The following is a 15,382-nucleotide window of genomic DNA, read 5'->3' as shown; positions in this document are numbered from 1 at the left end:
TGCAAGAATTACCAAAATTTGATGCAGAGACATGAAATGTGCAAATGATGTTGAAAAAGGATTGCTCCAAGCAAGGTTGCCACAAACCTCTGGTTTTGGGGGAAAAAAAAATGCAATGTCTTCAAAGCCAATAAAGTGAAGCATAGTCATTTACACTTTAAAATTTGTACAATATTGAATATGCTCAATAATTTAGGACAGAATAATATTTTTGTGCTATTGGAAGGATGAGAGAACTTCTTAACCTGTATGTAACCCTTACAGTGCTGGATAAATACAAACCTGTTAGCAGTGGTAACTGCCTCGTTGAGATTTCCTGAGCTATGTTGCTAGGTGGGCATGCCTGAAAATCAACATGTGAGGAATCTTTGTAATTGTCCAGAGGGTCTGAAGTGCCTTCAAATTATATTTCCTCTTACTCAATCAGCCACTTCAGCCTATTACATAGTATGACTAATCTGCTGGAATAGTGACTTTCAAGTTTTAATGTTTATTCAATTATAGTATATGACAATAAGAAGTATTTAATCAATTCTTGTTAACTTAATAAAATTTCCATGCATTTATTGACAACTCTATAGGGAAGAATGTAATAATCACTGTGTAAAATAAAAAGAATTCCAAATAGTCAAAATAACTGCATAAGTATGGAAACCAATATTATTGATAAACTATATGGACCAATGCTTATAGGTTTCTCATTTAAACACCACAACAAATTTTCTGACAGGAATTATTAACTCAGTTTTTATCTATGAGTAAAATGAGACTCAGATCCAGCTAACAAGTTATCTAATTGCACTAGGTCACTCTGTGAAGGGAATGACAGACAGCATTGCCACCCAGGTATCTCTGAGTGTAGCACTAACTTCTCCCATTATACCATATTGTCCTTTAAGGGCACAAGGCCTAGGAGGAAGAAAGTATGCAAATGTTAAAAATTGCAGTTTGCAAAAGTTTGAGTAACTAATTTTTTTACGTGAAGCCATGAAAGTTCCAATACTGATTGCTAAGTAGGTTAAATGATTTTGGTGATAGTCAATGAATTGTTCTGTGTCCATTTTTAAAAAATTAACAGATATTCCTAAAGCCAGTGAAAAACGGAAAGTGCATCTCAAAAAGGTAGAAAGGAACAAAGTAAGCTTGAAAGGGCAAGTCTGATTTCCTATTTTTATAGAACTTCTCTTTTTTAAGAAGATACATTTTTGTGGCTTTTTTAATATTATTATTATTCTAGAACATACTTCTGATTTTGATTTTGAAAGTACCCAGAGGAGACCAATTCTTCAAGTGAAAATTGTCACTTTGAGAATATAGATGATTTATCAGGTGCAGATTTTTTTGTTTCTTGCAGAATGTCTGATGAGGTGAGATGCTTTCCTAACAACACCTTACCGATTAGTATCAAAAGCCTGAACAATACCATTGAAATCAAGGACATTCCTCAGAAAAGCAATCAATTGTTATGGACTAGATAATGTGTTTTCTTGCAAAGCAAGAGAATAACTACCATGTGGATGTTATTAATCTTCCCTGAAATCATTTTAACATTCCAATGTGCTGTGTTAAACTATTTTCTTTTTTTTTTTCTTTTTAAGGAAACATAAAAGGTGTTCTGATTTATTGTCAAATTACAGGCAGCTACATAGCTCAATCAAGGGCATTAAATTAACTATTTTCCAATAAGTCAAGCTTATAGTTTGCACTATGAAGAATAAATATGTCTTAAAATTGCCCTTTTATATGGTAAAAAGGAGTTAGATTGGTAAAAAGAAATGGCTCCATTTAGTAGCCAAAATCAGATATGTCTATGTGTGTGTAGGTATATGTGTATATTTCTTTTCTAAATTAATGTAACCTGGGACAATTTTTTAAAGAAAGGCAGAGATTTTAAGGAGATCCATGTTAAGTAAACAGAAATGTACTTTTCTTCAATACTATCTTAGTTTTGTCATTTCCTTCTGATAATTTTAAGTTAGTGGCAGAGATTCTTAAGAGAATAAATGGTGACTGTACAAGTGCACCATTGCTGCTATAAATCACTTTGGCTGTAATAATCCTAGCTTTCAGGTGCACTTTTAAATTATATTTTGGGGGGGATATTATCTGTAAATTGATCTAAAATAATGTTTATTTATTATGTATGCTTAATACAATGGCTGTCATGTGTTTTTAACAATTTTAAAATTTATCTTCTGAATTATATTTTCCTCCTGATTTTACTGAAGTATGTTTATAGTTAACAAAAGCTCACAAATTGCCATGATTCACGTTTGATGTTAACACTTATTTTTCATTCACTTAGCGCTATCTTGCACGGAGTACTCTTTGTTTTATTTGAAAATCTTTAAATTTTGAATGCTTGATTTTATTTTCATTTACTAGAACATAGAGGCTCATGACAGATTATGCATATTTATTAATTTCTTCTAGCCTATTTTCTGATGAGGGTGGAAACACTGTGTTAGTATAGTATATAATTATTTATTATTTCAAAATATGGATTTATTCATTCCCTCAGCATTTTTAAGCATTGTGTTGGATTCTGGGCATTAAAAAGTGGTGAAAACATATTCCTTGACCTGAAGGAGTTTATAGTTACAGGACAGCATCTCTATAGAGCATGATAAGTATTAAAATGAAAGTGTACAGAGTTCCAACTCTGTATATAAAATAAAGTTTCCAACTATGCAGTAGTCAAGGAGCTAAGTAATGCTGATGTTGAAAGTTGGAGATTGTGTTAAAATTATGCCAATCAGGTCAGTGAAGGAAATCAGGGAGGGGAACCACATACTTAAAGATGATGAGGCTTATTAAGTATCTGACATAAATCTGTATAAATTCATCATCAAGTGCCCTGTCCAATAGGTGCTAGTGATGGCTTTTGTTATTGAATGGTAAAAAGAAAAAGTCAGTGGAATTATAATGACTTAAATCTAAACAATTCATGGCTGACTGAAGAATGTCAAGCAGTAATCAACTGTTTTGAAGAGTATTTGTTTAAAAAAAAAATACCTGACCCTAATAAAGCTATATCACACAGATGACTTATCTGCTGCCATTTCAGTGCTTAATTTTTTACTTCAATCTGAGGCATTAATACAATGAAGCATCTCAAACTGGATGCATTTCTCTTAGAGCACTAATCAAACAAACAAGCCAAATAGGTTACAAAAATTATATTATATATCTTAAAATGTATTACTGTTTCTCTTTAGTCAGTTTCTGTGCTGAGTCCACTCTTACATCTTGTATTTACAGTTAATCAATTTGGCATTTGGCTGATAAATTATGTCTATTCATATGGAAAACTTTATTGGGGTAGAGATGTGTATAGAACAGGCAATCAGTCCAGGACCTATGCTATGGCATAATAGTATTCACTGAATTATACCTACTCAATTTTGTACCCCATTGTTGAGGTAAAAAATACTTCAGTGGAATTATGTAAAGTGAGATTAAAGAAGAGAAATTCTAAGACTTTATGGAAAAGTTCTAGAGGACTTCTCAGAAGAGAGAGATCTTAATGTCTATGGTGTCAGCCCTCAAGAAGCTTATGGTCTAATGTGAGTGACTAGTGTGAAAGCCATTCAAAAAAAAAAGTGTACATTTTCAATTAGGATAAATGACATAAAGCAGCTCAGGGTGAATTGAAAGCATATATTAAGTGATACTGTAGTGTTAGGGAAGGGAAGGAACTTAGCTAAATTTGAAGAATAATGAGGTTGGTCAGGTAAAGAGAGAAGGAAGGATATGGGAAGAGTGAATAAAACCTGAAAAACTCTGGATCATCAAGGAGATGAGAATATTCAAGAGTCTGACTTTAAAAAGGAGAAGAAGTTGTGAGGGAGTAGAATTTCAATGTAGTGAAAGTATGCTAAGTGAGAGGAGAAAGTATTACAAGAACTAGGCAAAAAATAAGCCTCTTAAGCCACTTGGCACATTCACTTATTTAATAAGTATTTATTGAGTGCCTACTACATGCTATTGATTTTTCAAGGTGTCAGAAATCTAGAACAAAAAAATTTTGCCCATATTAAGGATATAGTGTTGCAGAAGGGATTGGGGGAAAAGAAAATGAAATTAAACATACCTAGGCCATGGGGAAAAATAGAACAGGCTAAAGGGGATACAGATGGTGGAGTTGGCGGTATGTTTTGGTATAGGGTGGCTAAGGAGTGCTTCTGTGGTAAGGAGACATTGGAGGGATGAGGAGGAGGCCCTGATGTGGGAGCAGTCATGGTGTATTCCATAAACAACTGGTTTAGATAAAATTATGGAGGAGATTTAAGGTAAATTGGAGCAGGAAAATTCACTAATAAATAGAAGATGGTGATGGTCTAGAGTGCTGTTTTTGTTGTGGTTGTTTTTTGTTCTTATTTATGATGGACAGTATTAAAGCATGTCACATAGAGATGGGAATAAAGTAGGAAAGGGGAACACATGACAATTCAGGGGAGAACGAAGTATCTGACTAGGGAAGAGAAGATCATACCAGTGAGAAGGACAGACATTGAGCTTAAATAAGAGCTTGGAGGAAAGTGAGAGTATTACATGGGAACAGAGACAATGAGGATGGTAGTAAAGTTTGATGGTCTGGAAGTTAGGGTAAAACTTGTCATTATAGTTACCTGTTTGATCTCTAGCCATATTCAGCTGTCTGGTTATAGGCATAAAGTAGATGGAGAGTTAGGTTGATCAGGAATAGATTTTTTGTCAAGTGGGCTGATTCTAAGAGAGGGAAGAACAAGGGAGTGAGTCTACTATTGACTTATGAAGAATAAAGATAATCTAGATAATTAGAATCTATTTAAGAAGAGAAGTGGGCTATAAGAGACGATGAGAATGGTGGAAACGTTGTTCCAAACTCTCTAGAAGAGTTATTCAAGTCACTGTACCAAAGCAGTACTTCCACAAATTTTCAAAGTACGATGGCAGATAGGGCATAATGCTTGTAACAAGAAATAACTAGTCTGGGGGCCCTAGCTGCTCATACCTAACCAGGCCTCCTAGAAGATCAACACCACCACACGTTTCTATTTTTATTCACATTATTACCTACCTATTAGTGTATCATCCATTTTAAAAGCTGTATATGAAAGGAGGTTATAGTAGACAAAGAATGGACATTTAAACCAAGATTATGGCCTTCATTGTATGGGGAAAGCCCTGTCATTGACAGATTTTTCACCAAAGGAGTTCAAAATAAATTTGGCTTTAGGATAGAAAATGAATTTTCAGGAGACAAAGGTAACATGAAGAGGTAATTCAAACAGTCAGATAGGAGATTATTGTGGCTTTTATTAAGTTGGGAGAAATGGAAGAGTTGTGAGAAGAAACTGGACTCTCAATTTAGTTGTGGGATAATATTAATTAAATTTGATAATTGATAGGATATAGTATGAAAAAGAGAAGGGGGAGTAAAGGTTGATACTTCAAATTTCTAGCCTCGGTGCAGAGTCAACAACTGACTGAAAATCTGGGAAACAAAGTTTTGGGGAAAAAATATGATTTGGGACATGTGTCTCGAGGAGGAATATTGAACAGATGGTAAAGATGATGGGCTCAGGAAAAGATCAAGGATAGAGGGACATATTTGAGAATAAACTGTGTATAAATTGCATGTAAAATGACTGCCTGAATGCCTCACAGAGTCATTGGCTACACATGTGTATTTGTTCATTTGCATGACTGTATTTCTTGCAATCTATATATTTACCTAAGCATGCACTTTGACTTTGCCTTATAAATGCTAATATGAGGTATTCTTAATTGACTTTAAAATATAAATAATAGATACAAAAATAATATATAAATGCTGTAAATATTTGTACTTTTGATTTTGTTAGTTCAAATGAATCCTTTAATAATAGTTGATTTTTCTTTATTTAGAAATGTAGCCAATTCGTCTCTGCTTGTCACCATAACAGTCACATTAAACCCTAAAGAATTTGGCAGTTATTCAGTCCATGGTTCTCAGATACCGCTTGTGTTTCCTCTCCTCTTCCTTCTGTTCTGCCTTTCATCTAAAAGAGACAGAGCTGTGAGTTTGAACAAAATAGTGTTTCTAATCTTAAATAGCTAATAGTTACCTTCAAGTGACCTTCAGAGGTGTCCTATTTACTGCTCTTTTTGTGAGTTCTCAGATTTCAGATCAACTTTACAGGAAATACACGTCCACTTTTAATGACAGGGTCCAGGTTGTTCTGATGAATGTCTGTCCCCTAGCCCTGATTGACACCGGCGAGCTGTGGTGGATGACAAATTGTCAGACAACAGATCAATCTGTTTTCTCCATTAAGTAATGAGGAATGAAAGGGCAGAGGCATGAGGGTGGTGCTTTCTGCGATTACCTGGAGGCCTACTAAAGATGTTTGTAAATCAAGCATGTCAGCAGTCTGCACATACTTATTATACATGCAGTAGTGTGCATGTTTGAGTGATGAGAATCAAATACTCAACAGATACCTTCAACAATAAAACCACAAATAAAAATGATGAGAAGAAAGGTATTGAACAAGCTGTGAATGTAAAACTTAGTATCCCCTGAGGTTGGTAAGAATATGCTGAGTAGAGAGATAGAAAGTATTAATAAAACAGCCTGAATTGTGATGTTTGAAGACAAGGAAACTGCATTAATTATTAGTTATTACTTTTTTTTGCAGGTGGTTTTTGGTTGTCCATGAGGATTCATGGGAATAGCTTGAATTATAAAACATTGTCTTGGGGTGTGCTTCACAGAGTCTGTGCCTGGGAATTATCAGGCAAAATGTATTTTATCTAATTTTATCAACTCAAAATTTCAAATAAAGGGAAATCTATAAAAAAATCTATAGTTTTCAGTGAAATAATAGACATTTTTCTAATTTCCTCAACTTAGTAAGCTAGAATTTATATGCCACTTTTTGGTTATATGATGTGCTTGGAAATTTGGGACTTAGGATGGAAACATGCTAATACTATGATTATTAGATGACCTTAGAATCTGCTTTCCAAAATGAGTAGGTATATAGCACCTTAGGAATGTTTTTGTTTGTTCTCTTGGTTTCAAAGTGGACACAGTGTAGTGAGTTTAACAAAAAGGAGAAATTTCTTAGAAGGACAGAAGTGACATCTCTAACTATCTAATGAACAGGATACAGTTAAGCCATAGAGACAGATTTTAGCCTGGGACCTAGGAAAATCAATCAGTTAATCGATCGTCTTTCTCATTTGCATTATTCCTTCATACAACCCTTTCTGTTCTCTTCATACAGACCATATATATATATATACTTCTTTCTTCATAAAGACCAGATAGGTGCTTTCAGTATTTTATTATTATTTTTTAAATCTTCCCCCCTTTAAGTGTGCAGTCACCTATTATCAAGTCCACATGCCAAATCTCCAAACTGAACTTCGGTTAGCATACCTTTTGTCAGATACATGGCCAATTGTGGCCAAAAAAGTGAAAGGAAAAGTATTCTGAGTATTCCCATAGCCTTGCAGACAGAGAGGCTGTTACCAGAAAATGGGAGGCAGTGGCTCCCAAAGGGGCTGTCCTGACAGCCAAAACAATAAGTTTCTACTATAAAGAATGTTATTGAAATATTCCAGCAAAAGGAATGATTGTGTGTAGAACCTTATTTCCTACTGACTTTTAGTGCAAGATTGTTGGTGCCTCTAGGAAATATTATCACCCCTAAAATAAATACAAACATATTTGATATTGAAATACATTTTTAATTACCAGAAAATTTAAGGATTAAAACATTTATTTTCTTTGTATACTTCTAAGGACATACCTTATTAATTGCAAATGAGAGAAACTCAATCAATGCAGAACCTAGGTCTTAAAGGCTTCGAGATGTCACTAGTGTTTGGAAATGATGCAGGTTAGTCTACACGAATGGCAACATGGGTGGAAAAAAACAACAAAAGCAACAATGAGAATACCCAGTATGAGGCACAAAGGGTATTGAATTATTTGGTAAATTTGCCCGTGAAAATGCTTTATAGAGCATAGATAATAAACTATTTACTGAAATAAGTTCCTGACCTATAAATTGCATAATTATAACTTCAGTGTGTTAAGTTCATTTGAAATGAATGAAGGTCTCAGTAAAATTTTACAGCCAAATCCATTTGGTAGTTTGATCCTCAATTTCCTGACTTCTGTTGTTTGTTGGTTGGTTGGTTAATATAAGCCCCTTGAAATTACAAGTTTATACTAGACATCATCTAGTATAAATGTCCTATACTCCACAGGAATTTTTGCTGATATAATGTCTCTGTCCCTCCACTCAGATGTCTCCATGATTTGAACCAAATCTCTGGGTTCCCAGATACTCTTCTTGTTCTTCCCACATAAAGCCATCCGCCAAAACTGAACCAAATAATGATTAGACTTCACATTCTCAGAGTCCTTCTGTCTGCTAGAGAAACTAGTATGATGGAATGTTAAATTTTAAGTTTAGAATGAGACACAAAATAATAAGTAATCATATACCAAAATGAGGTAAGAAAAGTAAATCTTGTAAAATTTGCAAAAAAATGGCTGTATTCAAAACTCATCATGTGTATAAGCTCTTTCTATTACTTATACTGATCAGAGAAATAATGACTATGTCAGAATTTTCATCCAGTAGTGTGGAAAAGTTTCATCTGAATAGCATTTAAAAGGACAGTGAGAGACAAAGTAAGTTTGTCTTGTTATTAGTCATCATGAATCATACTAGATACTAAAATATCCCAATTGGTGCTGACATTTAATGCAGTATCTGTGAAACTTGTGATATTCCTTTATTCATCAGTTATCCGTGCTGTGCAGCATGTGATCATTACGTTCCTAAGCACTGGGGATACAATATGAACTTAACAGAAGTAATCCTTCATGGATTGTTAATGGAGCATTTGGTACAGTCTTAGAGAAAATAAATAGACTTACAATATTGCATGATAGTGGAGGTATCATGGTATAGATGTGCTCTGTGAGCTATAAGGTTGCAGAGCTGTAGAACCCAATTTGGACCTAGGGAATGAAAAAAGGGATCCCAAATTAAGTTGTATCTAGACAGAGGTTTGAAGGCCAAACAGACACTAGTCTGATGGACAGGCTGAGGAATAGTATTCAGGAAGAAGGACCCATGAGAGACAGCATGGGTCATTGGGGGATTTAGAAGCTGAGTGTATGAATCCTCCATTAGAAAAAAAAAATAGAAGTTTAGCATAATTCTGGAGAGAATTTCAAAAACTAGGGCTAAAGAGATGACAAAATGACATATAAAAAAGGTGACAAAGAGTCATATGAAAGATGCTAGCCAAATACAACTTCATTTTAAGGGCAATCAGCAGTCCTTGAAGGAATTTCAACAGGAAATGTATTTGCATATGAACAAAGAATTTTCAGCAAATAATAGTGGGCATTTTGGGCAATAGCTGAGTGTTAAGGGAGTTATTTTAGATGAGCAAAAAGTGTTGTGCCCACACATATTAATAATTTAAACACACATATTAAAACCCTACTGTCAAGAGAATTATAAATAGTTTGTTTAATCCTATTTTGTCAGGATATAATTTAACTTTTGTTATCTTCACCTTATAGGTAAGAACACTGAATTACAGAGTGGTAAATGTATATAGTCCATGATTACACAGTTAGAAAGTGGTGGAGCAAGAAATAAAACTCAAATTTTTAACTCTGAAATCTAGACCATTCTAGCACTTACTGCTAAATATGAGCAGAAACCTAATCATTTAACCCAAGGGTAATTGATCTAAATTTCAAATTCAAGTGAACTCATGTCAGTTTTATTAAGCCAAGATCACTTGCTTTTAGCATCTGAGGATTTTTGCATTATTTGCAGTTTTATGGACATGCACTTAAAACTACTGTCTGCTTTTCTCCTCAATTGTAAAAGTATTTCCATCTACCCCCTAGAATGTCCATGTATTTGTGTGGCTACAAATCTGCAAGTTCTTCTTCTGTATCTAACAGTATGTATTTTGGCAATCTTCAGGGCCTTTCTTGCACAGTTTTAGCTTTGGGACCCACTGGTTTTATTGGATTAGTCCAGCAGTAACATTATACTGTAGGCCTGTACATTAGAATGATGTATCATAGTAATTCTGATGCAGTTATTCTAGTATGATTTAGATTGTAATCCTAAAGCATTATCTAGATAGAACACTAAAGCAATCTCTTAGGAAACTGTGTTTATTCCAGCCAGAGAAAGGAAAGTTCTATTTCTGTTTTGTGCATGAATTATTAAATATGTTCTTAAAAGGGTAGCAGCCCTTTTAATTTGGCACATCTCATTGTTTTAATTGGTAAAAATGACAAATGACCTAAAGCTTGCAGTATGCAGAGCCAAGAGAAACAAAAGAAAAGGAAGCAAAGAATGCAAACTTGGCCTAGAACTGAGCTGTCTCTCGATAAGAGGTGGGGGCGGAATCTAGCAATTGTTTGACAGAGCTACCAGTTAGTGTCTGACTTCATAGAGGAGATCATAAATTTGAAGGGATTGCTGCACAATTAAAGGATATAAACATAGGCATTCTTGGAAAACACAGCTCAAAGAAAATAATGCATCAGGCCCTTGTAAGTGACTGAACGAACATGCTATTAAAGCAGATGAAAAACCTAGTGGAGCAGCACTTGCTTGTATTAAGATGGAAACACCTACGGTCCCCAGATTTTAGTGCTCACAGTTTCATCTTGGTGACATTTACTTTATCATACTTTAACCAGATTTTGGTGGAATACAAGACAGAGAACAGCTTCTGTTTCATACCCCAATGCTTCTGAGATGATCCTGTCAGCCTCACAGCTCCTAACTCTATTTTCTGCAGAACAATAGGTGGAAAGAAAGAGAATTAGGAACTCAGTAAAATATAAATAAACAATTTAGAACACCCAAACCCCCAAATACTTAGAAATCGGATGGTTGCTTTCTTTTATTTTTGCCATACAGGTCCAGGCTGAAGACTGGAGTCTGTGGAGTCACAGTCCTCGTAGTCGAGGTATGACCCGCTATCAGGCACACAGGATAGCCTGCAGTGTGGTTTTCCCATCTCTTTATTATAAAAGTTTTCAACAATTTGGAAAAGTTTAGAGAATAGCCCTAAAGACATTCCTATACACCCTACCGAGATTTAACAGTAGTTAGACTTTTTACTTATTTTCTTTCTCTCTGTGTACACACACACACACACACACACACACAGCTGTAGTTGTTTTTGTTTCTGAACTATTTGAAAAGTGATTGCAGGTATAACTACACTTTATCCCTAAATACTTTAGCATGCATATCCTAAGGAAACGGACCTTTCTGCATATAATTATGTATAGAACATAGAATTATTAAAACTAAGAAAATTAACAATTACATAGTATAACCTAATATATACACAATATTAAAATTTTCTCAATTGTCTTTGATTTATTTTACAAACCAGATTCCAGTGAAGGACAACATGTTACTTTTTTTTTAGTTAATAAATTTTATCTTTAAGGCAGTTTTTAGGATCATAGCAAAATTGAACAGAAATTGCAAGGAGTCTGGATCCAATATAAATTTTTTAGTTTTCTTTTCATCTCTTAATCTAAAACATTTTAGATTTTTTTGAAAATGCCATTGCCTTTTGAAGATATCAGGAAGTTATAGAATTCCTCTCAGTCTGGATTTTTCTGATTACCATTGGTGTCCTGTCATATGTAACCCTATCCACCTTATTTTCTGTAAACAGAAAAAAATAGCCCTAAAGTCTTGATTTTATTCAAGTTAAACTTTTTTCCCAATACTACTTTCTTCCTAGGAGACACTTTATAATTCTATCATATCAGGAGCCACATATATCAGCTTGTCAAGATATTAGTGATGCTAAGTTGAATTACTTGTTTAAAGTGATAACGTATAGATTTCCTTAATTTAGAAGTCTGATTATTCCCTATGTGGTTTACAAATAATCTCTGGGATGATATGTTGGCACTGTGGGAGTATCTTTTCCCCCAAGAACATTTTAATCCAACAGTTTTTATTGCACTGATAAAAAAATTCCCCCCAAAATGGTGGGGATTACGAATTGATAATTTAATAATTCTATTATTATTTTTACATTCATTAGCTGACATTACTCTGTGAAGAAGAGCCTTTTCTGTTCAATGCTTTGTGATTTTGAAATCTAAGTTATTCAATTGTTTCTTTGAAAAAAGTGTTGAAGGATTTGTTACCAGGTATTAATTAACATTAGGGTGAGATGAACTGGGGCTTTAGGAGGGACAGATCAGTATTTACTTTTTCTTTATAAAATTTTGTATTGTTCTACATTAAATTGAGCACACATAACTATTGTAATGAAAAATCAAGAGGCACTGAAAATTGATTATTTCTTCCAATTTCAAGTGTTATTTAATTACTTAGGGAATAAAAATCTACCATTTTGAGCATTTAATGTATGCTGGCCAGTTTGTAAATTAACAACTATCCTTGCAAATAGAAATTATCATTTTGCAGAAGAGAAAGTATCTAAGAAAATGCATATGGTTAAAGATATTGTCATATATTTAATTAACAAGTAAGTTTCAGAGTCAGCATTAGAACCTAAATATTTCTCCCTTCAAGAAAGCTTTGTTCTCTGTATTGTTCCTTATTAGCTTTCTTCTACAGAATCATAAGCTTCACGTCATGTACATCAAATTTTTCAATGTACAGAACAGAGGTGAACTTAAAATCTTTTGAAAGGAAGTAGATTTAATTAGTTTGTTAAAATGTACTCAGAATTTTGTTTTTATTCAGTTATGGTGAGGCCAACAGACCAGGAGACTGTTGCCATTGAAAAAAACAATTTGCTACTCACAGTTTCTAGGAGAAAGGGATGTGCTGTACCACTCAAGGCCATGTGGGGAAGCACCACGGTTTGTCAGGAGGCAGAGGAGCTATGAGAAAACATGAGCTGGAGGATTTTCTGTAGTTTTCATGTAAAGAAGTGGGCAAAGCAAAGTAGGCAAGCTGAGCAGATTTAGGATTGGATAGACTGAATAATTCCAGTGTTCTTTGGACTATATAGGTGATTGCTATTGTCTGGTACCTGGTCTTGAGCTGATTTAGGACAGGAGGATGGTGTCTGGGGCTGCAAGAGCCACAAAAGGAGGCAGATTTTAATGGTTTGTTTGCATTTTAAATATATGTGTATTGGCATGTTGTTTGCTGTCTCTAAGAATTACTGTCCCTGAAAGGGGCAATCCCTCCCTGAGTCTACAAAGCCCCAAGATGTCAAGACATCATAAAATAGAGAAAATTTGAAAACATGTTAATACAGCTAGCAGTAGACATTGTCAAAAAGTTAAGGAACTTTGTGTGAATGGGTTAGATTTCCCTGTAAGTTCATTTAGTATTGTGAGGTTCTACACTGTGATAACACAGAACCATAACTGCAGACTTATTATAGAGCATGTCTCAATTAAGAAATGTTAAACCTCATTTCACATCAGATGGTTTGTCTATGTTATAAATATATGGATTTTATTTTTAATCAAGACAGAAACATAAGATACTTTTACACAGAAGTATATTAGGAAACTCTTGCCAGTAATATAACTATAGTTTTACTTTTAGGGCAACCTGAATATTATTTACTAGAAACCATCAGCATTTTTTGCAGTTTAATTTGTTATGCTGGATATTAGCGTATGGGTAGTAGATATTCCTATGCTCTGTTGAAAAGGGTTAATGTTTGTAAGTACTTTATCTATAGTTTGGTGCCATATGAACATTTTATATAGTTTACCATAGTCGTGATAAAGATATACCATTTGCTCCAAAACAAAGTAAAAAAATTTGTTATTACACTTTCACTCCCAACGTATTTATTAATTTTAGTAGCAGTTCTGCTATTGGCATAGAGTGGCAGTTCTGTATTTATCAGATGTCAGTGGCAAAGATATAAGATATACAAGATGTTAGGTGACTTCCATCTGGGTAGCACTGGAGCATCTGCCAATGCGTATGATCAAGCAGAGGATACAGACACCAAGTGCTGAAAAGCAGCAGTCTGGCTCTCATCCTGTTGGATAAACAGACTATTTTTGGCTCCACCAACATAGCAGTGCAACTAAAATAAATGTATGGCAATCAAATTCATTTCTAAAAAAAGTTACAAATTTATTTTTAACACCCAGCATGTTAATATGGAAATGGAAAATGATAGGAAATCTCTTTTCTGGTATTTAAATTCTACTGTTTATTGGATCTATGATAAGCTTCAGAATCCTACTCTGAGTAACCATGTCTTTAGAGAATGAGACTAGTTCATGGTCGCTGAGGTCAGGTTTCCTCTTTAAGGTTTTCCTCATGCCAATTATTCAGTTAGGTTTGTCCTGTTTCTTCTGTTAATATTTAATGATATATGCCTTGCATACCCTGGCTTTGTCAAGAAGAGAATTCACAGAAGGTGTATAGATAAATCAACAAATATTCACCATTTCTGTTATTTATTAGGTTTATCGTTGTTCATTAGTTGGACCTAATCTTATTCAAAATCAAAGTATAGTACTTGCTTTCAGAGATGCATAAGTATAAAAGAGTAAAAATATAGAGAAATAAGGCAATTGTAAGAAATATATTATTTTCAAGTGGGAAAACAGATTGATATGTGGAAATTCCAAATTTAGCCAGTATTTAACCACAGACTGGGATGGTGTATTGTCACAGCCAAAGCCAGAAGGTAGCTGGCTTAGTTATGAGACACTCAGTACCACTAATTGATAGATAAATGGTGGACAGTGGTAAGTAAAACCATGGTTTCTCTAATGCTAAGATAATAATATGTAAGTTAAAGAATATAAAGCTATATTTTTAGAGGCTCTATGACCACCATTATTTATTTGATGATTTGTAACTGATGCTGAATATCTCATTAAAATCTTTTGAAAATATTTTTTTCAAAAATTATTAAACTATTGACCAATAGTGAAAGTAAGTAGAGACGGCCCCAGCAAAATCCTTTAAAAATTATTGAGTAATTAGTAAACAGTGAATCCTTGGGAATATATTTTCCTGTGAATTTTATTTAAGGAGCATATCCCATTAAGATGGCACAATTAAGTTTAAATATAGCCAAACTATAGACATGAGTCTGGTTAATTGATGGCCTGTGCAGACCAGAATGGACCTCATGTCTCTCTTCTCATCATGGTCTTGTTGAGGCTTCTCTTTTGTGGTAACATGGCACAAGGGAAAAAGGTGGGATAGGTTTAGTCAGAGCGTGTGGGTTTGAATTCAGCCCTTTCTTGATATCATTGTTGCATTTTAGGCAAATCCTCTTACTTGTTCCAGGGCTTCAGAAACTCTTCCTTGCATACTTATTCTCTCCTTTATCATGGACAAAATGTGGGAAGCAGTGT

This window comes from Camelus bactrianus, chromosome 4 (assembly GCF_048773025.1).
Source record: "Camelus bactrianus isolate YW-2024 breed Bactrian camel chromosome 4, ASM4877302v1, whole genome shotgun sequence".
Lineage (NCBI taxonomy): Eukaryota > Metazoa > Chordata > Mammalia > Artiodactyla > Camelidae > Camelus > Camelus bactrianus.
Note: the sequence above shows the minus strand (reverse complement) of the source record.